Here is a 25,722-nt window from a genome sequence, read left to right as displayed (position 1 = left end):
CTAAAAGTACATTAGTATATTGACGAGCTCAACAATCGCACACCAACAAAACCATTTTCTGTACCTGTGAGAGTAGAGACATCATGGAAGCCCTGTGCCGGCGGAGGATCCTCCCTCAGGTTCCCAGGAGTGAGGCAGATCTCCTGGGCCAGGGTCCCGCATCCCTCTCCCTGCTCTCCATTGCGGTTGAGGGGCCCTGGGGTCTCCAGGAAGGGCTGAGAGAGGCACGCAGGAGGAGAAGAGGCAGAATCAGAGGAGTGGGACAGTGTGAAAGGCCTGCTGGGTTTCAGGGTGATGAATGCTTGAGGCCTTCAGCAGACTGATGCTGGATCAGAGAATTGGTGCAGAACAGACAGACACACGTCCTCATGTGACCTAGTCGGGACAGAAAGAAAGAGAGTGATGCACACTGATATTAACAAACTGAATGTAAGAAAATAGCTTTTTGTGTACTCCCCTATCAGTATCTGGTTAAAAGACGTATGAACACAATGATGCTCAGGATACAGACTGTTTACTGAAAGCAGGCCATTGATTGTATTGTGCTACTGATGTGAAACTAGATAGGCCCTCACGTAACTACAGCAGTGTTGCTTTCAGCTTAATGTCTTCCAGTGAAAATGTCTATCAGATCCAGTATTAAATGTCATGATGCACGTTTCAATAATTCAGCTGGTGGCATGTAAAATCATGCATGACTTTTGAGCCATGACCTGTTCGGAAGCAAAGACCCCGTGGTGAGAATATATCATGTTTAATAGGATATTTGGATACAAGATGTGTTAGGTAATTTTATGCTAAAATATGATTATACCATAACAATCCTTTGGTAAGCTCATGCTCTTTTGGTCACTGTTGTTTTGTCATAGCTTTACAGAACATCCAATAGAAATTAACTAGAGATTTTTGTAAACAGTGAACAGATTTTTAGCAAAATGTACTTCTAGAAATAAAATAAAATAATATAGGAAAACTGTACTTCTAGAAATTAAATTATGAAATAAAATATAATAAATAAATAAAATTATTCTAATTTATAATAATTTAATGTGCAACAAGTTGTCAAATTACCAAGCATTTTTAGCGGCCATTTTTCTGCAAAGAAATTGTTAAATAACACAAACACTTGACAAAAACTGCTCTAAAAAGAAATCATGAATCAGAACTGGACTAACACAAATTTTCACAGTCACTGGAAAAAGATAAGCCTCATTTGAACATGCTTACAGCTGATAAGATTTATCAGAGATACGAAACAATAATTCAACAATAATTGTTATATAATAGCTTTATATTTATCTTTTTTTTTTTTTTTTTACCTCTAAGCTTGTAAGAAACGTAAACCTTTGTTGGTCACAGAGCCCATTTTCTGCAAATCCAATGGAAAAATCCTATTGGGGAACCAGGGTGATGCTAACTTCCGGGTTGGCTGATGAAAATACGTCACTCTATACAAACTTTGCATTCCAAAATAAATTTGAGCACCGTATTTGTTATTGGTTTTAAAATGTTGACCCAGGTCTTAAAGGGGTCATATGATGCTTTTTTAAAACACTGTGATCTCTCTCTCTCTCTCTCTCTCACACACACACACACATACACACACGCGCGCGCACGCATGCACGCACGTGAAATCGCATCATATGATCCCTTTAAGTCACTCTTACTTTCAGCCAGAGACTTTGGACTAGCTCAAGGTGACTGTACACAATACCGGACTCACTGCCAACCAAACTCCTGCTGGAGGTGTCTACGTGTGTCCTTTCACAAAGCCTCTATGGCTCTCCTCATCTCAGGGAAAGAGAGAGGCAAATAGAGAGAGAGAAAGAGAGTGATAAAACAAGAGAAAGTGGGAGAGAGAGAGACAGGCGGAACAAAGAATGTCTTTTTTCAGCCTATCAGAACAGACACACTTGTATTACGGCTTAAGTCGGGAGGAGGGGCAAGTTCAATGTTCAGAAAGCATGTGTTTGGATGAATGCAACATGCACTCTGAACCGGTCATCTCCTAGGAGACCTGAGGACTTGGTCACATGATGCATCCGTCAGTGGGCTTTTATAGGCATGGGCTCATGCGAACACGTACACACAGACATCTACAGGTGCATCTCAATAAATTAGAATATCGTGGAAAAGTTCATTTACAGACCACACTTTAACTACAAGTCACAAACCATTTCTTTCCATCAAAATCAAACCACTTTCCTGCAAACTGTTCAATGAAAATCAGCCACTCTGGGAACACACTATGGGAAAATCATCATATGCACAGTTTTTCCTGATAAAGCATGTCAAGGTTAATGCAGGTGTCCTTTACTCTCTCACCTTCAGTAAATAGATTAGAATAGTTTTCCAATGGCCAATGTTGATGCCAATATCTCAAGGTGGCAGGCAACTAATATCATGCCAATATTTCGATAATGCAATTTAATTATCGCAAATAAGACAACCCCACAATATTTACTCAAAATCAATTGAAATAAAATATTTGAATAACAAAAATAATAATAAATTGATATCCACTCTGGGTACCTTTTGTTATAGCCTAAGTGCCCTGACAATGATGTTCTACCCTACTTTTGAATCATTTGCCCAAAGAAATCTCTTTAAAACTATCCAGATGGCAAAAGTTGACAGCTAAGGCAGGTAAAAATAGACCTATCTGAAAATTGCATGTGTATTATGCAGGCTATTGATAGATTTTGTAACTGGCATATGGGAGAACTAATGCTTTTGGCAATATACTACTAAGCAAGCATGTGTATCTTCTAATGCCAAAATCAAAAAAGGTCAAATATCATTATTGCTGCTGCTGCTGCAAGCAAGTACAGGAACTTGCTACTGCCAATGCATATGGCGATACGGTGCCATGAGTATTTAAGACATGCTGCTGCTGCACAAATAGCATATAAAATAACCCGTAGCAGATCAATACAGGTGGAGCTGGGAAAGGTGTAGGGTTTCAGAGAACTCTGAAAGCGCGCTGCAGGAATCTCTAGTGAATGCTAGCCAGCCATATAAATGCAAGGCAGTAAGCTCATTGGCTGCATATGCAGCATGAACCAATCAGCTGTGCCAAGTCGTTTAACTCTCTGAATATCATCGGTTACGTTAACAACCCGTCGCCTGAACATCTAGAGTTTCATGACTGAACTATATATTTACTTGAGAAGATAAAATGTATTTTTGATTGATTAAATTGATTAAAATGAAGTTACTTTATGATTAAACCAAGGACAAATATCTGCTAATGGGCTCCAAAAATGAATTTTCATACCCCACTGACAGATATTTGTTCTTGTTTTAAGCATGAACATCATTTTGTGACTTCATTTTACATCTGAAGCAAATGTATCTTTATTTAAGGAAGTTTAGATATTTGTATTGGAAAACAAAATACTGAAGAAGACATTCATTTGTTGCAGTGCATGCAACATTCAATGCCATGACTTTATGAATTTAAGACATTCTGTTCCAATTGAAGGCCTTTTTAAGCCAACTTAAGACTTTTTAAGGCATTTTAAGACCCGCAGAAACTCTGTTGAAGCTTATTTCAAAAGTTCTTGTAACATTAAAATTATTATTTGCCAAAGAGGCACAAAATCACTTTCACAGACTTTTAAATTAAATGTTCCCTCCTGGTGGAATGACTTGCCCAACTCAATTCAAGCAGCTGAGTCCTTAGCCATCTTCAAGAAACTCTGAACTCTGCAAATAAAAAGTTACAAGCTATGGCTCATCAAAGTTCTACCTCTAAACTTTTTTTTTCATAAAGAGGATGATAATGATATGAGACCTGAAATTATACAGCAAGAAAGCGAAAACATGATATGTGCTGTAAGCTGGGCAGGGATTTATGTTTAAGAGGTCAAAGTTATGCTCATGTATCAAACGAAATCAGTATTTATAAAGGTGGTCAGCTGATCTTTGCTTTCACTGTTGCCTACAAGCAAGAAAAAAATACAATATTCCAGATAAATTCTGCTTTTAGTGAATTTGGATAAACAGAGCTATAGTGGATAAAGTTACTGTAGCAACTTAACTATTTTCTATTGCAATATTTTTTTAAATATAATTTATTCCTGTGATGACAAAGCTGAATTTGTCAGCCATTACTCCAGTCTCAGTGTCACATTATCCTTCAGAAATCATTCTAATATGCTGATTTGCTGCTCAAGAAACATTTATAATTATTATCAATGTTATAAACAGTTATGCTGCTTAATATTTTTGTGGAAACCATGATACAGGATTACATGATTCTTTGACTAAGAGAAAGTTTAAAGAGCAGCATTTACTTGAACTAGAAATCTTTTGTAACAATGCAAAATGCTGATTTGCTGCTCAAGAAACATTTATAATTATTATCAATGTTATAAACAGTTATGCTGCTTAATATTTTTGTGGAAACCATGATACAGGATTACATGATTCTTTGACTAAGAGAAAGTTATATCGAAATATCTTTTTTTGAGTTTTGCAGAAGCGAGAGGTTGGAACAACTAGTTTGGTGGTTAAGGTAGAATTTTCATTTTATTGGTGAACTTAAGCCATTAAGAAAAAATGCTCACCAAGAATGCATTTATTTGATCAAAAATAACAGTAATAAAAACAGTAATAATGTGAAAATTCATCAACACAATGGCATTCCACTTAAATATATTTTTTGTAACAATGCAAAAGTCTTTACTGTCACTTTTGATCAATTTAATGCTTCCTTGCTGAATAAAAATTTCAAAGCGTAAACTTTTCAACAGTATATATTTTCTAGAATCACAAGACACCACTTGTCACATTAAACTTCAATGACCATCACTCATTCAAGTTTTTCTATATGACATAAAGTTTCTATAAAGTGCAAAATTCTACATGGAGAAAACAAGCTCAAGCACACTGCATAATGCGGACTATGCTGATAGCAACAAATGTACATTTTACCACACAGCATTAGATGACTACTTTCATGCCCTTTGACTCCAAATTTGTCCAAATGTCCAGTCAGTGCATTTTAGTTAGAGCTCATGGGTGAGCTGACAGAGATTATGAAATATGACTTGACATGACTTATTTATACAACTATATAAGACTTATAGGAATGGTTTGTCAAAAATGTTAAAAATAGCTACATAAAAACGTAAAAAATACATTTTTCACTCTCATATAATTCCAAAAATCATTCTTTTTTTCTGTGGAACAATGAAATCACTGAACACCAATGTTTGGTTACCAATATTTTTCGAAAAATCTTCTTTTGAGTTTTGCAGAAGCGAGAGGTTGGAACAACTAGTTTGGTGGTTAAGGTAGAATTTTCATTTTTTTGGTGAACTTAAGCCATTAAGAAAAAGTCTAAACTTCTTAGCCCCTTTTTTAAAGAGCACAGTCCTCTGACTATTTAGCCTTCTTCATTACACAATACTTTGACATATGTCTTAATATAACAACGTGCAAATCTCTGATTTGCTCTACTACTGCTATACATTATGATTATGATATATGGTTTTTGTAGTCCTTAAATAGTCACTTACATAGTTGTAATGTTTTGTATTGTATTGTATTGTCTTACACTGTGAATTGTAATGTCTGTTTTATAGTGTTATTAATAAACCAATCATGATCTTGTGTAATTGAAACACAAAAACGAAATGTCTAAATGGCCTGTAAACAAACGACGATATATCACATTTCACTGTGGACTGATATCAGTTAAACAGCACACTTACTTCCTGCCTCCTTTCTCTTGAGGGCTTCTACAGTGTCTCAAACAATGCTTGGACACCAAACAGATTTGTCATGTCCATTTGTGTCATATCCCATACATCTACAGTAACAGGTTGAAGCTCAACCGAGGGTCCCGTAATAGGACATAAGAACAGCTGAGAGCTACAACTGAGAGTCAGACACATAAAAGAAGTCTAGAGCTACTTACAGCAACTGATAGATGATCTCTGCATTGGGCCAAAGCAGAGCCGCTCTCCCGGGGCCACAGACGATAGGTCACACACAGGAGCCTGTGTCCTTCTTCAAACTGTCCTTTACACCTGCTCAAGGTTGCCCTGTCTTGTTCTGCTCACTCTATCGACTATCTTGTGCACCGAGATGACTTTCTGAACGGAGAGATAGGGAGGGTGGAGTAAGAGGAGTGGGTGGGGGCAGGAGAGAGAGAGAATAAAGAGAAGGCGATCTGTGAGCCGGCACTTTGCAGCTAATACAGCTAAAAGCAGTTTCACCGCTGCCAGGTCAATTTAATCAAATGCCTCTGATTACTTTATGGAATCAATCAGATTTACTGATTAATTTAACCTAATCATTCATTTTACACTCATGAATGGTTTGTGGACGCTTGTGATGGTTTTGATGCTTATTAAACCCATTATTAAATTGCAATGCTTCATTAATTTGATAATAGTACTCAGTGATGACCAAGTCATTTATTTAAATGTCAATGACTTCCAGGCGTGACACATCATGATACGGCCATAGTGGTTTTTTATGTCCAAAAGGTTGATTATTTGTTAAACTAACATACCTTTTTTCTTTTTATTATATGACAGCCCTATTAAAACTTATTTTTTCTACTTTTCATACTTCTTATGCATATATTTTATTTTATTCTAGTCCCAGACACAGATTTTCACAGTTTTAAATTATGAAAATTCATCATAAACATTTTTTTCTTTCAAAAAGATATTGTATTGTTTACAAAGGATAATAACAGTAAGGACAGTGGCGTGACTGATTATTAGAATTCAGGTAAATATCAGAATATTTTAATGTGTGTAGTTACATAAAATACTACCTTTGAAATTAGATTTTAAATAAAAATGTTTAACATGTCACTTCCAAGACAAAGTGTTGATTCAAAAAGAAAATGACATTTTCTTTTGTGATTTTCAGGAAAAAAAAGACTGAACTTTTCTGTGATGCATGATGGACATTGACAAATATTTTTAAGTTTTGAATTTTTTTTTTAAACATCTATATGGCCAGAAGTTCCATAGTTAAAACCCTAGCATAATAAAGTTCAAGAAACCTATTACAAATTGCATTCATAAATGTTCGATTTAGAACCAAAGCTATACTGGTTTATTATAACTAGTTATAATAGTTATTGTATGATATCATGCCAGCTCACATATGTCGATATTTTTTTTTAATATTTTATTTTAAAATTGTCTGTTCAAAACAGGAACACAGTTCATATTTCTCCTCATAATGTTTTCCTCATGAGCCCACACTCTAAAAAATGCTGGGTTAAATACAACCCAGTGCTGGGTAAAATAGGGACAAACCCAGCAATTGGTTTGTTTTGACCCTGCAGTTGGGTTACTACCCAGAAGGTTGGGTTAAACATTTAACCCAACCGCTGGGTCAAAACAGCCCAATTGTTGGGTTTGTCCCTATTTTACCCAGCACTGGGTTGTATTTAACCCAGCATTTTTTAGAGTGCAGGATCAGACTCTACCCTCTGAGTCACTATACTTATTTTAACAACATCCTGGAAACATTGTCTATGTCCCTGTTCCTTCTCTTTCACAACAATAGGAGCAAATGCACAAACCTCAGAATTCTTTGTTTTGCATTTGCTGCCAAAGGCTTTATTGAGGAGAACAGGACTGACCACACACAGCAAATCAGAGAACAGGTGTGGACAGGCTTGGAGCGCTAAATCTCATGCTGTACTTAAATGAATCCATTCAGGGGCCATTCAGAGAACAATGTCAATGTTTTAATTAAAGTCCATTTTCTGATTAACCCTTCATTTCCAACAAGTAGGCTACTGTATGCAACCATAACAATTTGGAGGGGGGGAAAACTAATCATGCACAGTAATTTAATCAACTTAATTTTCATTCAGAATTACAAAGTGTAGGTCATGAGACTTCTATGGTGCATGATTTATAATACATTCATTTGTACATTTGTACGCAGAAACTTAGAGAAAGAACAGCTGAGGTGTTTGCAATGTTCATATAGTGTCGAATTTGGAGATAACTGGAATATTGGCTTATGGCAATAAGGCGTTTTACATGACTCACAAATAATTAGAATATGTCAACATTTTAATTAATATCAGTTTATTATTGTGCATGCAAACCCAGTCAATGAATCTCTTCGGGTGTGTCTACACCTGTCTGTCGCTGTTTTCCATTTTTAATGGAGTCTTAAACTCAGGGTAAAGCCCATTTTAAGCAAAGTACACTGCATAAAAGGATTTAAAAACCATTAGCTTACAAATTAACGGGAGGTGAAAATATTTCACCCACATTCATGTTCATAATTTCCCACTTATTATTTTATTCTAGTTGATAAAATAGCTTCACTGAGCAAATAAATTGCACTTTAATGACTTCGCAGCTAATAGGGAATGTTCTCAGCTGACAGGGAACTTTCTCAGAACTTTGGTTAGAACGTTCTGGCAAAGTTCTCTCAAAGTTATGAAATAATGTTCCCTTTCAGTCGGTCACTCCCGACGTCACATCGGATGACCGACGAATTGGGATCTCGCTTAGAGAGACCAATCTACTTCGAGTGTAAACTAAACGAGCCAATGCACATTGGCATGCGATTATTGCATCCAACTGAAAGGGAACGTCTCGGTTACGTATGGTAACCCTCGTTCCCTGAAGGAGGGAACGGAGACGTCACGTCCCGTCTCCACAGCTCCTGTACCACCGCTGAGCGGCCGGGTCACCGGCTTGGCTCCTCGGCGAAAACCTGAATATGCGCTGCATCTGCTGCCTACTTATACTCACGCTGTGATCAGCAGCAGCTGGATGCAATAATCGCATGCCAATGTGCATTGGCTCGTTTAGTTTACACTCAAAGTAGATTGGTCTCTCTAAGCGAGATCCCAATTCGTCGGTCATCCGACGTGACGTCTCCGTTCCCTCCTTCAGGGAACGAGGGTTACCATACGTAACCGAGACGTTCTTCCACATTACCTGAACGGTCTTTCAAAGTAATCTGGTCTTTAAAGGGATAGTTAACCAAAAAAAGACATTCTGTCATCATGTACTCACCCTCAAGTTGTTCCTAATCTTTATGAGTCAATGGCTGCTGTCAACTTTTTGCTTACCAACATTCTTCAAAATATATTCTTGTGTGTTTAGCAGAAGAAAGAAAGTCAGGTTTGGACCAATTATATGACAGAATTTTCATTTTTGGGTTAATCCCTTTAATAATTTTCCCTTTAACAGAATTTCAGCAAAAACATTAGGCTACTTAGGCCTATACATTGTTCATGGAATGCTTTTTTTTCCTGAAATATTTTAGATGGATGTTCATTATTACTTGCTTCAGAATGTTCAGAGATTCAAAAGTAGCATTCCAATAATGTTTGAAAAATTATCAAATGGAAGGTTCCCTTTTAAATCATTTTACCGTTAACGTTCATAAGTTATGAATCATAACTCAATGGGAACGTTAGCTAAACTTTCTAAGAATGTATTTTTTTGTCAGCTGGGTTGTCATGGCATATTCTCTCTAAACAATACATAACTACTATGAGTGCAATAGTTTATTATCTTAGTCCAAACTTCATTATGACTTCACCGTAAGCAACATTTCTACCTCAGGCATGTCCGGGTGTGTATTATTTTTGTAAGGGCTCAGCAGCAGGCTGTATCCAACTGCAAGCTGCCGTTTCGGATGGCACCAGACACAAATGCCCTATGTGTACATTCGATTAAAATGCGCACGGCGGAAACAGAAGACACTTTTCAGTGTCAAAGCTTTCCATGAGTTTCCTAAACCTTATTTGGTAGTGAGGAAGTGCAGCAGACAGTTGATTTATAAATGCGTGAAACTTACTTTATTTTGTTTGTCCGTGTGTAGCTCACGTTTTTGTCCCGGGGTGAAGTGTGTGAGCAGCGCCTCGGGCTGTCTAACCGAGACGTTCTTCCACATTACCTGAACGGTCTTTCAAAGTAATCTGGTCTTTAAAGGGATAGTTAACCAAAAAAAGACATTCTGTCATCATGTACTCACCCTCAAGTTGTTCCTAATCTTTATGAGTCAATGGCTGCTGTCAACTTTTTGCTTACCAACATTCTTCAAAATATATTCTTGTGTGTTTAGCAGAAGAAAGAAAGTCAGGTTTGGACCAATTATATGACAGAATTTTCATTTTTGGGTTAATCCCTTTAATAATTTTCCCTTTAACAGAATTTCAGCAAAAACATTACTTAGGCCTATACATTGTTCATGGAATGCTTTTTTTTCCTGAAATATTTTAGATGGATGTTCATTATTACTTGCTTCAGAATGTTCAGAGATTCAAAAGTAGGGGGGGGTTTAAGTAAGAGTAACAAAAACTCGCATCATTTAGTCTGCGTTAAACATCAAATGCACGCTGAACATTTCTAACCCGTTATAAACAACACAAGCAAGTGAACTGTAGATGTTTGTAATCAAATGCACGAGTAGAGATGAAAAGTCCCACCCTGACAAACAACGGGAACAGAACAGTCGCCCCTCTGTCCAACTTGTTCACTTCACGAATCAGCAGCCAAGCAGTTCATTTTGTTGACAGTTGATTTATAAATGCGTGAAACTTACTTTATTTTGTTTGTCCGTGTGTAGCTCACGTTTTTGTCCCGGGGTGAAGTGTGTGGGCAGCGCCTCGGGCTGTCAGGGTCCTCTGGTCAGAATCAGATCCTCCGTGAAGACGCTGTGATTCAGCAGCTCGAGCTCCATCAGAGGTCGCTCCGTCACTGAGGAATGTTCAGCTGTTCATCTAATTACAGTGCCTCAGATGTGCTGTCAGCAGATGCATTTAAGTGGATTGAAAACTTTACGCCAGTTTCTGTTTTTTTTTTAAGTGTAGCCTACATGAAAAAATGCAGTTAAATCTAAGCATTTTGACCTTAAAGAGGTCAAATATAGCCTACAAGTATTCATCCTACACTACACTGTTGTGTGAATCTATATATTTATGCATTTGGCAGAAGTTTTATCTAAAGTGACTGAAGGTGCTGAACATGCAATTTATCAGTTATTGCTATTTCCTGGGAATCAAATCCTTTAGGATCTTTATGACCTATGCTTTACTGTTTGTACTCTTGGAGTATTATTCATTTTATCAATCAAAATTGTATTGTGAATCAGGTTATTGCAATGCTGCAATAAGAATCCTAAAACTCTGTTTTGATTGTTGTTGTATATGTTATATTTTTATTTAGTAATTATTAATTAATTTATTTATTTATTGTTATGGCCCACACTCAAAAGTTTAGGGTCAGTATGATTTATTTATTTATTTACTATTATTTAAGTAATTTATACTTTTATTCAGCAAGGATGCATTTAATTGTTCAAAAGTGACAGTAAAGTCTTTTAAACTTATAAAAAAATCTTTAAATTAATACTGTTCTTTTGAATTTTCTATTTATCATCAAATCTTGGGGGAAAATGTATCTTCCCAAAAAATATATAAAAAAAGAAGAAATGTTTCTTTAGCAGCAAATCATCGTATTAGAATGATTTCTAAAGGATCATGTGACAGTGGAGACTAGGCAGGTCACTCTGGATAAGTACAGTTCTTGGAGAGAAGGGAGGGTTGTACCAATGATTCGCTCAGCAGTCCGGACTACCCTCTGTAGTCTTCTGAGGTCAGATTTGGTAGCTGAGCTGAACCAGAAAACAGGCTACAACAGGCTACAACAGAATTTTAATATATTATTTAAAATTGTGATTATAGTTCACAATTTTACTGTATTTAATATTATTTAATCAAATCAGAGCAGTGAACATTATAGACTTTTCAAAAACAAATTTTTTTTACGTATATTGAAAAGTCACGTATAAATCTTGTATCTTTTATTATAGTCACAATTAAATGTTAATTTTTTTATTAATAAAACATACGGTACATGAAAACATACATACTCATAAACCTCTGAAATATGTGGTAGCATCTACATTAACCAGTTCATTCAAGTCACAAACATTTGTTTAATATGACTAAATCACACTGATTTCTTTAGAAGTTTTGCACAAAATTAATCTGGTAGAAATAACACCTTTACATCACACGTTGTTTGCCAGTCCTGGAGGGCCACCACTTTTCCCATTTGAGATGCTCAACATATTTAAGTATTTCTGCTCATGTCAGCAGAGATGTTTAAACATTTAAGTAAGAAAAGTTAGTCTCTATTACACTGCATTAATGTGGTGTTTGAAGACAAAATTATACTCTTTCTAACATCACAGTATTGTTTGCATTCAAAAAGTGCACTTTTGGCCATCCATCTAAATCCCTTGAGCGCTGCATTTGGCTCCACGCAGCTTTATGAGTCTCCTGCAAAACAATCCTTTACTGCTTAATCGATCTGCAAAGATTGCATTTATTACAACACTGCTTGTTTTCATTCACATCAATTACACTAGCATGTTCCTCAAAGCAGCATGTCCATATGACATCTGTCTCTTATAAAACAATGAGGCTATTTATCATGCATTGTCTTTCTCACAGAGATCCTCTCTAAAGTGTGCTGGGCTGAATTCAGTAGATGCAGAAACACATGTCTGTGTCTGCTGCACATGTTGCAGCTATTTTGGCTTCCTGAGCTAAGCATGAAAGGCAGCTTGGGAATGCTGACCTCTGACCCCCATTCAGACTGTAAGGCTGAAATATTGACCACAAACCTGAGATTTTGTATTTGTTGTATTTTAGGTTGTTTTTTTATATGTACTTTATTTGAGCTATCCAAAATACACATTCTTAATGCACAACAAAGATCTAACTGTTTTTATATATCCTCTTCAAAATCAACATGAATAGATCCCATGATTGCTGGAATGAACCTGCAGTCAAAAAGCAGAAGCGGTTTTCTAATCTAAAGTGATTTACATTAATCCAACATGAACTTTTAATCTTCTCCTTTGCTAAACTTCCTGATTTTGACTTCCATTTTTGTTACTGCTGTCATGCTTTCAGCACAAAGGAGTGGCCCTCCTCCACCCCTTTCTCGCTTTTCACTCTCCCTCCTTTTCCTCTGAACTATGTTTTGCACATTGGTAAACAGTAATCCGAATCACTCACTCCACAGCAATTAAACCGTTGCCAAATGCATCAAACGGGACAGATTTGTTGAACTAGGGAGAACCGAGTGAGTGGTCATTGTCTATTCAAAAATACAAATATATAAGATCTAAACCGGTAAGTCAGGATTGTTTAGACTTTTAGAAGATCTTTAAGATGTTTGGGGACATATAAGTGCTAATATGCAATATTATGGATTCATAATAACTCTTACAGGTATAAACTTTAGATCAAAAAAATAAAAATAATTATAATATTAAAAATGTCGATTTCACTTTTGGGAAGTGTGTCTAGCATGTGAAATTTGTTAAACCCTAAGTGTAATTTTAGAATAAAAGCTCTGGATGAGTGTGTAGTTTTAGAGGTGATTAGACAGAGAGATCATCATATTGCATCGTCTGAGAATTACATGAGTCATGACGCAACGCCTTGTATGTCGTAATACCTGCCAAAGGTGTGGCCGCTGACATGGGAATATGCCCTACAGGTAGAAGATCTCACTGCTTTTGAGAAGCATAAGTTTACAGCAGAATATGATTTGGAAGGATATCTCTATGAATCATCAGAAACAAAAAAGCATAGCCGAATCCTTATCAGTGATCACAGACAAGAAATGACAGACACAGGCCAGCATGGCATACACAGGAAGTAAGCCTCAGTGCTCACTGTTGGGGAAAAAAAACTTCATATTTTATTTAACTTTTATTGTATATTGAAATTAATATGTTTTAATGACATCACTGACACCCTTTCCCAGCAAACACTTTTACTGTGTCTTCATGTTTTGACACTATATTATGTATGCATATATATATATATATATATATATTTATATATGTTGTGCATGCATGTTTTAAAACTCATTTAAATGATATGCCATGATGAGCAACTAAAACGATCAGATTTCCACTGTAAGTATTTGTGTGTGTGTTTATCGGTAAGTGTCAGTGAGAGTGCGGAGGTGTGGGGCTGGGTGTGGTGCGGGACTCGTATAGTATCGGGGGCGGAGCTCTGGAGGAGACTTTGCCCTCTCTCCCCAAAGCACATTGTTCACCCTCATCTGAATGCGAGAGAAAGTGTCGCTCTCTCTGGAACTCTGTGCGCTGGGGAAAACTAAAAAAGACTCTTGGATCGCTGTCAGCAGCAGTGTTTGGAGACGAGCGTTTAAAGGTAAACTCAAATCTGATTTTATATTTGTATATTAAATAAGGCTGAATTGTGTTTTGGTGCCTTCGTTGTTAGTTAAACGTTATTCGTTTTTTTTTTTTTTATCCAACATCGACCCTATAAAAAGCAGCCATTAAAATTCGCGGATAGATCTCTTGGGAAAGTGGCGTATTGTGGTGCTCTGGGTTGTCGGTGTTGGTTTACCTACCTGTGCGATACTCGTTTTCACTTCCGTGTGTCGGGTTTCAGCTGATCCAAACTTTAAATGCATTTATTTCGCTACATGATCGTACAGCTAAACACTCAGCTGTGTGTAAGTTAGGCGGGTGTGTTTATACCCAACAAAGAAACCCAAGCAATAACCCCCGCACATTCGCAAATGTCAACAAACATACGTAACAGGTCTATAAGTAAATAATACATTAAAAATGTAAGTACATGCAATAGACTTAAAGGAATAGTTCATACAGTGGTTAAAAGTTCTGTCATTATTTACTCACCCTCATGCTTCAAACCTGTAGGACTGTGTACTAATGTGGAATACAAAGGGAGATGACAATCTCAGTAGGCTACTATTGTATGGACAAAATATGAAATAAGTACTTGGCGACGGAGGCTGGCAGCAGTGTGTGAATTTCAAGGTTTCAAGAATTTAATTTTAAAAATAATTTTCCAAATAATGTTGTGTTCTCAGTGGCTTCGTCTAACACAAATGGCCTTTTAGCGCCTCTAGCGTCAACGATCCTACATTTGAAACAAAATACAAACTTTTTTATTTTTTTAATGTGTAAATATATGATAACTTGGTAAAAAAAAAATCACAGTACATACATTTTACCAATGGATGGCCAATACAGACCGCGATAGAGCAGCTGTTGCTGTTTTCTTCATGCAAAGAAGATTTCTGTCTAACTTGTATTTACTAAAACAATTTATTAGCATATTGTTAAAACTAATGTGTGCAACGTATACGTTCGGTCCAAAGGATATCAATTATGGGAGAACTATCCCTTTAAGAGATCAGTCTTTCTCTTATGGGATTTTGTATCTGATTATTTTGTTTTATTATAAGAAGCATAAAATGTTGATTTTGATGTGTACTGTTGATATATAACCACTGGTTTTGGAAAAATCCCAGCATGTTTCGAATGCTTGTCTGTTGCCACACCTGTAACACCTTGCAGGTTGTTCAGTGAATAGTGAGTTTAAACTAAAGTGTGTTATAGAGCCTGGTGTCGTCAAATGTAAAGAAATATGTAAACCAAACTAGTTACTTTAAGATGTCTAATAGTAATGCCTCTGTCTTTTACATTGTTTGTCAGGGTCTTGCGTGAGTGCATGTGTCTGGGTGGGGCTGTACCATGTTTTATTTACTTCCCAACAGTGAGCACAGCTGAATAGCTGACTTATCTTTAGTGCTTTCATTCTGAAGAGATACGATACACACAATCAGATTGGTCTCGTAATTAAGTTTCTACTTAAGTAATTTTGAGTGTTTACAAAGTGTCAAAGAAATAATGTGCTTAATCTGCCTCAGAGGAAGCAACGTTCCTTATGGTACACCCTTTCCTGTTTGTCTGGTTAGCAAGGAAGCAAAAAGTCATGTCCTCTGTGAAAGTAGTTTATCTCTTAAAGAAGCAACTAAATTCCGCTAAATTTAAAGACATGGATTTAGCGAGCTGTTTTGGCCCAGTTGAATTTCATTTGGATTTTGGATGGCATCAGCATGCCCTACTGGCACACAGTAAAAGGATGATTGTGAGACACGAACACGTTTTTTTCTCACTTACAGAATCTGAAAGAAATACGGCCAGATGAAGGACCATATGACAGTCTATTTATATATTTTGATGGGTCAGTTGTAGTAGATATTAACAAAGACAGGATGTGGCATTTGCTCTTTGTGGGAGTTCCTGTGTTGTGCGCATTAGTAGTGCAGTCAGAGGCCAGCTGGTTGCTTTACCGACTGACTGGCGTTGGTTTTAGGATGAGATTTACAGCATTTGGGCTCACACATAGCCGTTAATCTCCCTACAGGCACAAATCCCTGATATTGTCCTACATTAGGACAGCAAGGGGCTGCGTGATCCCCTCTTCATGAATACACTTTCAGAGGGGGCGTTTAAAGAGATTACCCATAAGCACCATTCGCTCAGGATGTCTATTTGCTTGTATTTTACAGTATTGTTAGGTCAATTAGCATCTCTACCTTTCTGTATAATTAATGTCTGTAGCATTTTATTGTTATAGTCTCAGCATATGCGTCACAGAGTGTTCCTTTTCACCCTCTCTCCATATCTATAATCCCTAATGTGCAATGTATCTTTAATGAACGTGGAGTGAGATCTGTAGCTATATGAAATCTGTGGTGAATGACCAGCTGGCTGAGATGGATAAGATGGTCTAATGGTTTCATAATCTGTACAGGGCCAAGCCAGTTGTTCTTCAGGACTTTTTGAGGTTAATTGTGTTATAAACCCGAAGCTCGCTGTAGAGGGCCGTTCACACCAAAGGTGATAACGATAAATTTAGAGTGCTGCAGTGATGATGTACTTTCAATGGCCAACCCAGAATTTAGCATATTTCTGAAAAAAAGCCAAAAGTTTATGACCTGTATACATTTTGTTCGTCATCATAATAACTTTTGTGAATTTTGAAGCCTAAATAGGCTACAGTCTTAGACTATAAACAAACCACATCACATGACCTTTCAGTCTTTAAGAACATTTTCACTGATAGTTTTCCTCAGAAGAGTTTGCAAGAGTGAGATTATACAAACTATAAGGCTATAAAAGTGGACTAGTTAGTAAATTAGTTTACCAGTTTGTGATGACAATTAATGTCACGACTACATCTGTAGTCCCATTTAGCCACTTGTTAGCAACCGCCTTTTTTCCAGACGCTTTAATAAAATTGTGAGTGGGTAAATATTTTATGTCGTAGATAATAACACGTGAAAAATATCTTGAGCTTGTGTTACCACAGACCTTATTTCAGGCATTTAACAAAAAACCCATTGATTTTAGGACAATGAAACCGGAAGTGCTAAAATGCGAACTTGCGTCTGGGTTTTGGCGAATATAAATGTCATGCCTGCAGGACTCTTTGAAGTTTTAATAATCGTAATTGTATGAAAATTGGCACGTCCACCACACAACTATAAAGATAATGACACGGGAACACTTCCATCCGAATTGAAAGCATTTAAAGTGGCAAAGGACAAAACTGCGGCCTGTGCTTATGATAAACAGAATATTATCATGTGTTGGTGTAGACACTAATATAGTTATCCTAAGATCCTTACTGGTATCGTTTTCGGTGTGAATCAGTCTTAGTACTCTGCCTTGATCATTGAGTAGCATTGGTGTAACTCAAGAATGTTTTGCACTTAATTACCTCTCTAAGATCTTTTTACACACTGCTATCTTTTCCATACTCTCAGCTCTCATGCAATATTAACAAAGCTCTCCTCAGATGTCAGTAAACACTCCGACACCAGCACAGACTTAACACTGAGCAGTCACAAAGGAGCATAATAGACCCTCTATCCCCTCCCCTTTGTTTTTTATAAAGTGGAGAGTGGAATTTGAGGAGTCAAATTCCACTCAATATAAAACTAACCTCAGACCCTCATATCCGGACATACAGAGTGAGTTTAACACTGCATAACATGAATAATTGAATGTTCCTGTGCTAGTCGCTAGTAGAAGGAAGCTGCAAAGCCTAGAAGGGAAGTTCTAAATGTGCAAATTGAGTGTGATTTGATCGGCTTAACAAAGGATTTGGGTGATGTTCTGGGTGTGATATCAAAAATAACATGTTACACGATTCTGTATCAAGACCACTGTTCCTGTGAAGGAGGGAGCAGCTTTGCTCAACATGAGTCAAACGTTGTGGGAGGGTCCGGGCATGTATCGTCTGGACAGAATATCTCCACTCCTTAAATCAGGGCTAGGGAGGTGTAGAGTAACCAGGGAGAGGTGGAGAAAGGGGCCATTCAGGAAATTTTCGCACACCGGCAGAGACAGACAATCTCAGGGTGATAAATAATCATTCTAAAAGTGCCTCAGTTTAATTCTGTTTGGTAGTAAAGAACATTCCCATAACTTTGTAATAGTGCATTTGACCCCTGTAGGTGACCTGAGTGAAAGAAACAACAACCTTTTCAAGAACAGAACTTTAGTAGATAACAGTATTGTACCAGCGAGTCACAACACCTAAAGGGTTAGGGATATTATAGTTGTATTATAATAATTAAGGACAAACCGCTACTAAAATTCAGGCTGATACCGAAAAGCTGATTAAAGGGATAGTTCACCCAAAAATGAAAATGTGATGTTTATCTGCTTACCCCCAGGGCATCCAAGATGTAGGTGACTTTGTTTCTTCAGTAGAACACAAACGAAGATTTTTAACTCAAACCGTTGCAGTCTGTCAGTCCTATAATGGAAGTGAATGGGAATCACGGCTTTGAGAGTCAAAAAAACATACACAAACAAAACCAAATTAAACCCTGCGGCTCGTGACGATACATTGATGTGTAAAGACACAAAACGATCGGTCTATGCAAGAAACTGAACAGTATTTATATGTTTTTTTACCTCCGATTCACCGCAATGTCTGAACTGTCCTGAGCACGTGACACGTCGTCTTCTTCTTGCTTTACGGCGGATCGCAGACTTATAAGTCGTTTCGTGTCTTTACATATCAATGTATCGTCACGAGCCGCAGGGTTTAATTTGGTTTTGTTTGTGTATGTTTTTTTGACTCTCAAAGCCGTGATTCCCATTCACTTCTATTATAGGACTGACAGACTGCAACGGTTTGAGTTAAATATTCATTTGTGTTCTACTGAAGAAACAAAGTCACCTACATCTTGGATGCCCTGGGGGTAAGCAGATAAACATCAAATTTTCATTTTTGGGTGAACTATCCCTTTAAGTATCATGTTATAGACAAAATCTAATAAATGGTTGACAATGATTAGTTAAAATCTTGATTAAAATCTATTATATGCACTGTTTTGTCTTAATAAATTGTTTCATGAAAAAATGCTTACTAACTATAATCAATCATTTTAAATGTTAAGTAAATTTGCATCACAACATTATAATGTACATTATGAAAAATGGATTTTCATTTAGTGGTATGTTAAATATACCATTTATAGTCTTTTTAAATTGTGTAGGCTATATATATATTCAGGCTGATTAAATTAATTTCTGGCAATAAGTGAATTTGCATCACAACGTATTCATTTTGAGGTTTGATAATAAAGATATTCAATGAATAAATTGTTAGCGTTTTATAAAAAAATTATCTTTAAGTGTGCATCAAATTTGTATAATAATAAAACAAAATTCTAATATTAGCCAGTAACCATTATGGTACAGTTAAATTGTGCATCTTTATATATAGTTTCTGTTTCTTTTCTAGTTCAAGCCTAGTAATACCCTGTCTCTTCATAAAGCAGTAGCCTAATTCAGTCTCTTCTCCCGTGAAACATTAACCAGGCTGTCGTCCTGAGTTACTTGCTCTAGAATACTGTGGCATTCCTCCAAAACTTTCCAGATTTATGCAGAACCAGCATAGAACCAGGTTTCCCCCCAGGACATCTCCAATCGATGAAATATTCAACAACTGTCACATTGGCTCAGTTGTGCTCTACAAACTCATGCATACCTATGATGAAGTAGCTTTCCTCCTTTCTGGGGAAGGGATGGCACAATAGGCTCAAATGACGACATTTATGAGAACCACGGATACTTTGATGAATTGGCTTTATTCTATTTAAAATGATGCGTTTCAAAAACCAGGAAACTTAGCCCTCAGAATGCTGGTAAAATGTCAAACTCTGACTCCGTCTCAGATAATGCCCCACTTACCGTTAAGTGCCTTTGCTAATGACTCAGACGAGAAGCGTCTTACAATAACACGAATTGTTACCGATGGTCCATCAAGCCACAGGCAGTCACACAGCTGCCCACATTCAGTCAAGCGCTCCATTCAGATGGAATGACCTCTTTCATCTCAGCCGGCCTGAAACAGAAGAGGGATTATGGGATAGTGGACGTAGGAATATGTAAATGATACTGGAAATTAGACGTACTTGCTGCTCCTATGGCGTATCTCTCAGTCCATCATGTCAAACTGAATGGAGATGCGAGGATGCGGCGAGCAGACAGACAGCATTTGCTAATGCCCTGTCTCTTCCTGTCTGTGTTAATCTAAGCACTTATTGCAAGTGACACCCATGACCAAATGCCCACCATTTAGCTTTCAAACCATGTAAGTGCAACAGTATGGAGCATCTGCAGCTTTGTATCATTAACACAGATTTGCAGATTGTCTGTGGCAAAACTGGAGTTTAAATGTGCAAATTGTCCTTGAAATTGCTTCATGCATTTATGCATTAAGAAATGTTTGCAACCAACAGCCAACTAATTAGTCTAGATCTTTTAGTTTTAAAATATCAGCCACAATACTTTGATTAGCATGCTAACCCATTAGACGGGTTGTATGGAAAAATTATTATTTTTGACTTTTAAGATGACTACAAACTACTTTTAAGGCCCATTCACAGCAAGGACGATAAAACGATTTAAAATGTTTTCAGAGCTGGAGCATTTAAAACTGCACACAAAATTGCAGTGCATGCTTACAATAAACAGAACTTTTATCATCCGTTGATGTGGACACTGCACTCTAAAAAATGCTGGGTTAAATACAACCCAGTGCTGGGTAAAATAGGGACAAACCCAGCAATTGGGCTGTTTTGACCCAGCGGTTGGGTTAAATGTTTAACCCAACCTTCTGGGTAGTAACCCAACCACTGGGTCAAAACAACCCAATTGCTGGGTTTGTCCCTATTTTACCCATGCACTGGGTTGTATTTAACCCAGCATTTTTTAGAGTGTGATAAAGATATCGTTCATGGTGTGAATGGCCTTTTATAACTTATCTCTAGATCCTTATGTTCTGTTTTGTTCCTTTAATCTTCTCAGGAATGCCCCTTAAAAATGGATTTGGTCCTTAAGACCAGTTTATGACGAGTAGCTTTGAAAATGTGCAGTTAAGCGTATTTCTAATATGCATATTTGTTGTTATCATTTTCTTTCCTAGAAGTGTATTATCATTTAATGGTGCTAATGGTTTAGCTTGAGGCTGAAATATTGCAACCTGTTCATACATGCATGGATATCGCACTGTGGTGTTACTGCTTCAAGAGGAGTTTACTTACTGCTGCGAACTAATCGTGATTATGTATTTATCTCATAATTACCTTACAAGATGTGTGTTTTACTGCAGTGCTGTGCAACATGAGCTGAATATACATAGTTTTGTGTGGCTTGGCTGGAGATTTTGCATATGAAGTATTTAAAGTTGGATAAATGGGACGTTTTGATGCATTTGGAGTCAATTTTCTGCAGGGGTCCGTTTTATCACTGTAAACATCCAAAGGTAAAGACCCACAGACCCAATGTAATTTAAAAGACATTTATTTTTATATTTCATGATACATTGCATTAGGGTGGGTGATATGACCAAAATCTTATATCACCATATGAATAATTTAATTTCACGGTAACAGTATATATCACAATATATTTATTTTTGCTTTAAATAAGGTCTTAATGATATCAAATTTTTTGCTCACTGAAGACAAGTAAACTGTTAGCAATTTAAATAGGAATGAGAAACCAATTTCAAGGCAGGACAAAAAAAAACTACAGTAGAACAAATAAATAAGAAATGCTACATACATTGTATAAAGTAATCAAATGTATAAAACACTGCATATTCTTCACTGTGTAAATTGAATATATATTTCTTCTTATTAAAGTTACAAAAGTTATTTAGTCAAGAGCATTGAGAAATTTTCTTCTTTTTGTTGTTTGATCATCACGAATGACAGACAGGAGGAATATTAGACTGCTGTCACTTTAAGAGCTGCCCGGATCCAATATACTGTTACACGTTTTCTTTCTCAGCTGTTTTGCTTTCACTTAAGACCTAAATTACTGTGTTTATGAAGATACTTGCAAAGACGCGTATTTTGACACGTATGTACAAGTGTGTGTATTTAACCATTCAAGGCCTATAAAGAGTCAAAAATAACTCATCGCTCAGAAACAGTCTCTCAGACAGCGTGCGCTAGCGAAATGAGTTCTCTTTTGCTGCTGATTGTGTTTTAATGGTTTAAAATTACTTGTTTTTAAAACCGTAATGCTTAAAAATGTGTGCAAACGATAATTGTTCTTGATTATGTAACACAGCAACATCACGTGAGCTTGTAACTGCAATAGAGACGACAGTCCAAAATCTGTACTAGCTAACAAATTTCTAGTGGTTAATAGTGTCTGCCAGTATATCGCCCACCCCTACATTGCATTAGCAAAGCTATAAAAGCTATATATTATTAGGGCTGCACGATAAATCGAAATGGAATCGAGATCGCGTGTCAGTGAACTACGGCTATGTGTAGTCAATTCTGCTCCATCTGAAAGCACGTGATGATGATTCCCTGCTGATTACAGAACCGGCTTTTTTAACAAAATGCGCATGACAATCGCATTTGATTAATGTTGCAGCCCTATATATTATTGTGTGGTAAATTTCTGTAGTAGGATGAATGAAAACCTCTGACGTTGGACACATTTTTCGATTTCATTATAGGCCTTGCAAATAGTCCTCTCTAATAGCTATCCATTATTCCGAGGGTGTGCAGCTGTAGTCAGATATGTACATTATAACTCGCTGAGTTCATTTGACTTCCTATGATAACTGTGTAATTGGATGTGCTGGTTGATGAATCTGCATTTTGAGAGGCCTGTGTGTGCATTTCATCTGGGGTTAAAGAAAGCCGCGGGCCCGAGCCAGTGCAGACCACCTGCTCGCGCTCTTGCTGTCCTCAGCGGAAGCAAGCTGAGCGTCTGGGGAGATCTCAGACACAGCAGGCTCTTAGCAGTATGGGCTCAGCTGGTAGCATCCAGGTCACAAAGTCATTAACAGTGTGCGTGTGTGTGTGTGTGTCTTCTACTGTGTGGGTGGCTTTGGATTTCATACTACTGAATAAAAGCTATGAGGCATAGAAGCTGTATAATCTCTGGAGACTGACTCTAAAACCAAAAACGGCTGCTTTCTGGCAGTAATTCAGATGTAAATGTGGTAATGGCTCATTATGGTCACTGTAAAAATAAAGCCTGACCGCAGCCTGAGTATACTGTGATTATTATGATGAACGGTATATTCATAGAAGATGTTTGTCTTTGTAGTAAAGCAAAATAATAATGTTGGTTTGATATGATTTAGAAAAACTTTAATTCAACTTTGTTAAAAGAGACGTTTTTATTTAATGGCTCCAAAATGTCAATGAATTTCCCTTACACCTTAAATATATGAAAGTTTGAAATTTTGGAATTTCATTTGGAATAAAAGTTTGGAATTTTAAGAGACTTATTGACCACTCTGCCACTTCCTGTTACTGCCAACAACCCCCCCACAATGCACCACTTGAAATTTGTTATAATGATTTGGTGGACAAAACTTCAAAGTTAAATGTTAATAAGCAGAGACGCAGTTTTGTTAAAGGGGTCCTATTATGCTTTTTCACTTTTTCAACTTTAGTTAGTCTGTAATGTTGCTGTTTGAGCATAAAAAAGATCTGCAAAGTTACAAAGCTCAAGTCCACTTCAAAAGGAGATATTTTATTTAACAGAAATCACTTTTCAAAAACTACAACGAATGACTCAATTGGACTACAACGCATATTTTCCGGGATTTGTGATATCACAAATATCGACGAATGGGACGAGAGAGACCTGGTTGAGCTGCACTAGAGAAGGCGACGAGTGTTATCACTATGTCGGAGACACGCTAGCCAGACGAACTTAGAGTGGTTACAATCATCCGGGTTTAAATAGCGCTCAAATTGGTTTGATTTTGACGCAATATTTACACTGAAGCTCGCAGGTGGCTATGGTAAGGGGCGTGACATTTCCCGACCAGGTGCCGAGTGCTGCCAATCACAATACACACTGGCCCAGCTAACCAATCACAGCACATTTCGTATTTCAGAAGGCGGGCCTTCATTTGATACAGGAACTATTCGAGCCTCATGCCAGACTGGGGAGAGAGGTGTTGTAAGTAATAATATAAAATATGTGAAAAATAATGTGTTTTTCGAACAACCTAGTATGAGAGCCTGTTCTAGTACACCCCCAAAACAAAATCAAGACTTTGTAAAAGAGTATAACAGGACCCCTTTAAAGTATTTTTTAAAGAAATAACAGTATAGTAATATTATAATAGTAGTAACAATAGTATTGTTTTAAGGTATGATAGTATAGTAATACTATTATATTTTTATTGTGATATGATAATAAAAAAGATTGTCAAAATACATTTACATCACACCCAGACATTTTTGACTTGCAAAAAATATATAAAAATTAATAATATTAAAATATTTCTATAGCACCTTTACAATAAGAAGCATTACAATAAGCACCAACACAAGTAAAAATACCATAGTTAATATAACAAAAATATTAAAAATGACATCCATTTTATAATGTACAATAAAAGAAGATAAATTCAATATGCATAAAATGCATGTATATTGATTTATATTAGTATAGAAATTAATTCCAATTCAGAAATTTAAATATGTGCAAATTGCATTAATGAATTTTTGAATGCATAAATAGATAGGACAAAGAAATTAGCCTCATATCATTGACGCACACGTTATCAATTCTGCGACACTATTGAAAAGCTTTAGATGTCATAAAAGAGGTTGTCTCGGATCAGAAGTCATATCAGCAGCACTCCCTGTCTCTGTCCCGAGGGCAGGGCAGTGAGAGCGAGATCATGGCGACTGCGCTGTCAGTCCTCTGTATTGTTCTGTGAATGAGCACCATCAGCACATCTGATTCTCACATTCTTTAGCTGTCAGGTCATGTGAGAGAGAAACAGGGAAATGTGACTGATTGATTTTGTGTACATAAGCTAAAAAGGATACAGTAGGGTTCTGCGAACAAGTTTAAAGTTTCTAAATTTGGCCAGTTACTGTGTTTTTTTTTATTGTTCCATAAGAAGCCAAAGCATCAAGGTTTGTGTCACCAAACACACGCACTGAAATTATTTTTGAAGTTGTAAGTAAAACAAAGATAATTGGCATAATTTTTACATGAAAATACTATTTTTTGTTTTTCTGCTTAAATTTCACATTTAAACCAATGTGTTACTTGCTATTTCTATTGCAATTTTTTTTTAATTTTCTAGCAATTTCTTAGTGCAAATTGTTATTACACTTGCTTTTTTGTAACCTTTTTTTTTTTCGTAATGAAGACTGCAACAGTATACTGGCCAGTCAAAATAAAAGAGCGGAATTAACTTTTGTATAATCATATTCTTTTCTTAAAATATTGAAAATGATGGAATATATTAATATTTGTAAGTATTGGATATTTAATTCTACAACCCCCATCCCCCCCCCCCCTGACCACCCA

The 25,722-nt window shown here is 36.7% G+C and overlaps 1 protein-coding gene and 1 long non-coding RNA gene across 2 annotated transcripts in view; one reads left to right on the top strand and one right to left on the bottom strand.

Annotated features, from left to right (window-relative positions):
* Positions 1-234: 234 nt before the first annotated feature.
* On the bottom strand, positions 235-10,585 carry LOC107680539 (uncharacterized). Its single transcript, XR_001633162.1, has 3 exons — positions 10,558-10,585; positions 5,927-6,104; positions 235-375 (listed from the first exon to the last, which is right to left on the bottom strand). It is a non-coding gene; the product is annotated as an uncharacterized LOC107680539 (long non-coding RNA).
* A 3,494-nt stretch (positions 10,586-14,079) lies between these two features.
* The window catches only part of jupa (junction plakoglobin a), a 29,039-nt gene continuing 17,396 nt past the window's right edge, over positions 14,080-25,722 (top strand). Inside the window, exon 1 of the mRNA XM_016476445.1 lies at positions 14,080-14,212. The gene's annotated coding sequence lies outside the window, so the exon portion shown is untranslated. The remainder of the gene's footprint in view (positions 14,213-25,722) is intronic.

Source organism: Sinocyclocheilus anshuiensis, unplaced genomic scaffold (genome assembly GCF_001515605.1).
Source record: "Sinocyclocheilus anshuiensis isolate Anshui unplaced genomic scaffold, SAMN03320099.WGS_v1.1 scaffold308, whole genome shotgun sequence".
NCBI lineage: Eukaryota > Metazoa > Chordata > Actinopteri > Cypriniformes > Cyprinidae > Sinocyclocheilus > Sinocyclocheilus anshuiensis.
The sequence above is the reverse complement of the archived record's forward strand: the minus strand, read 5'-3'. Positions and strand labels throughout refer to the sequence as shown.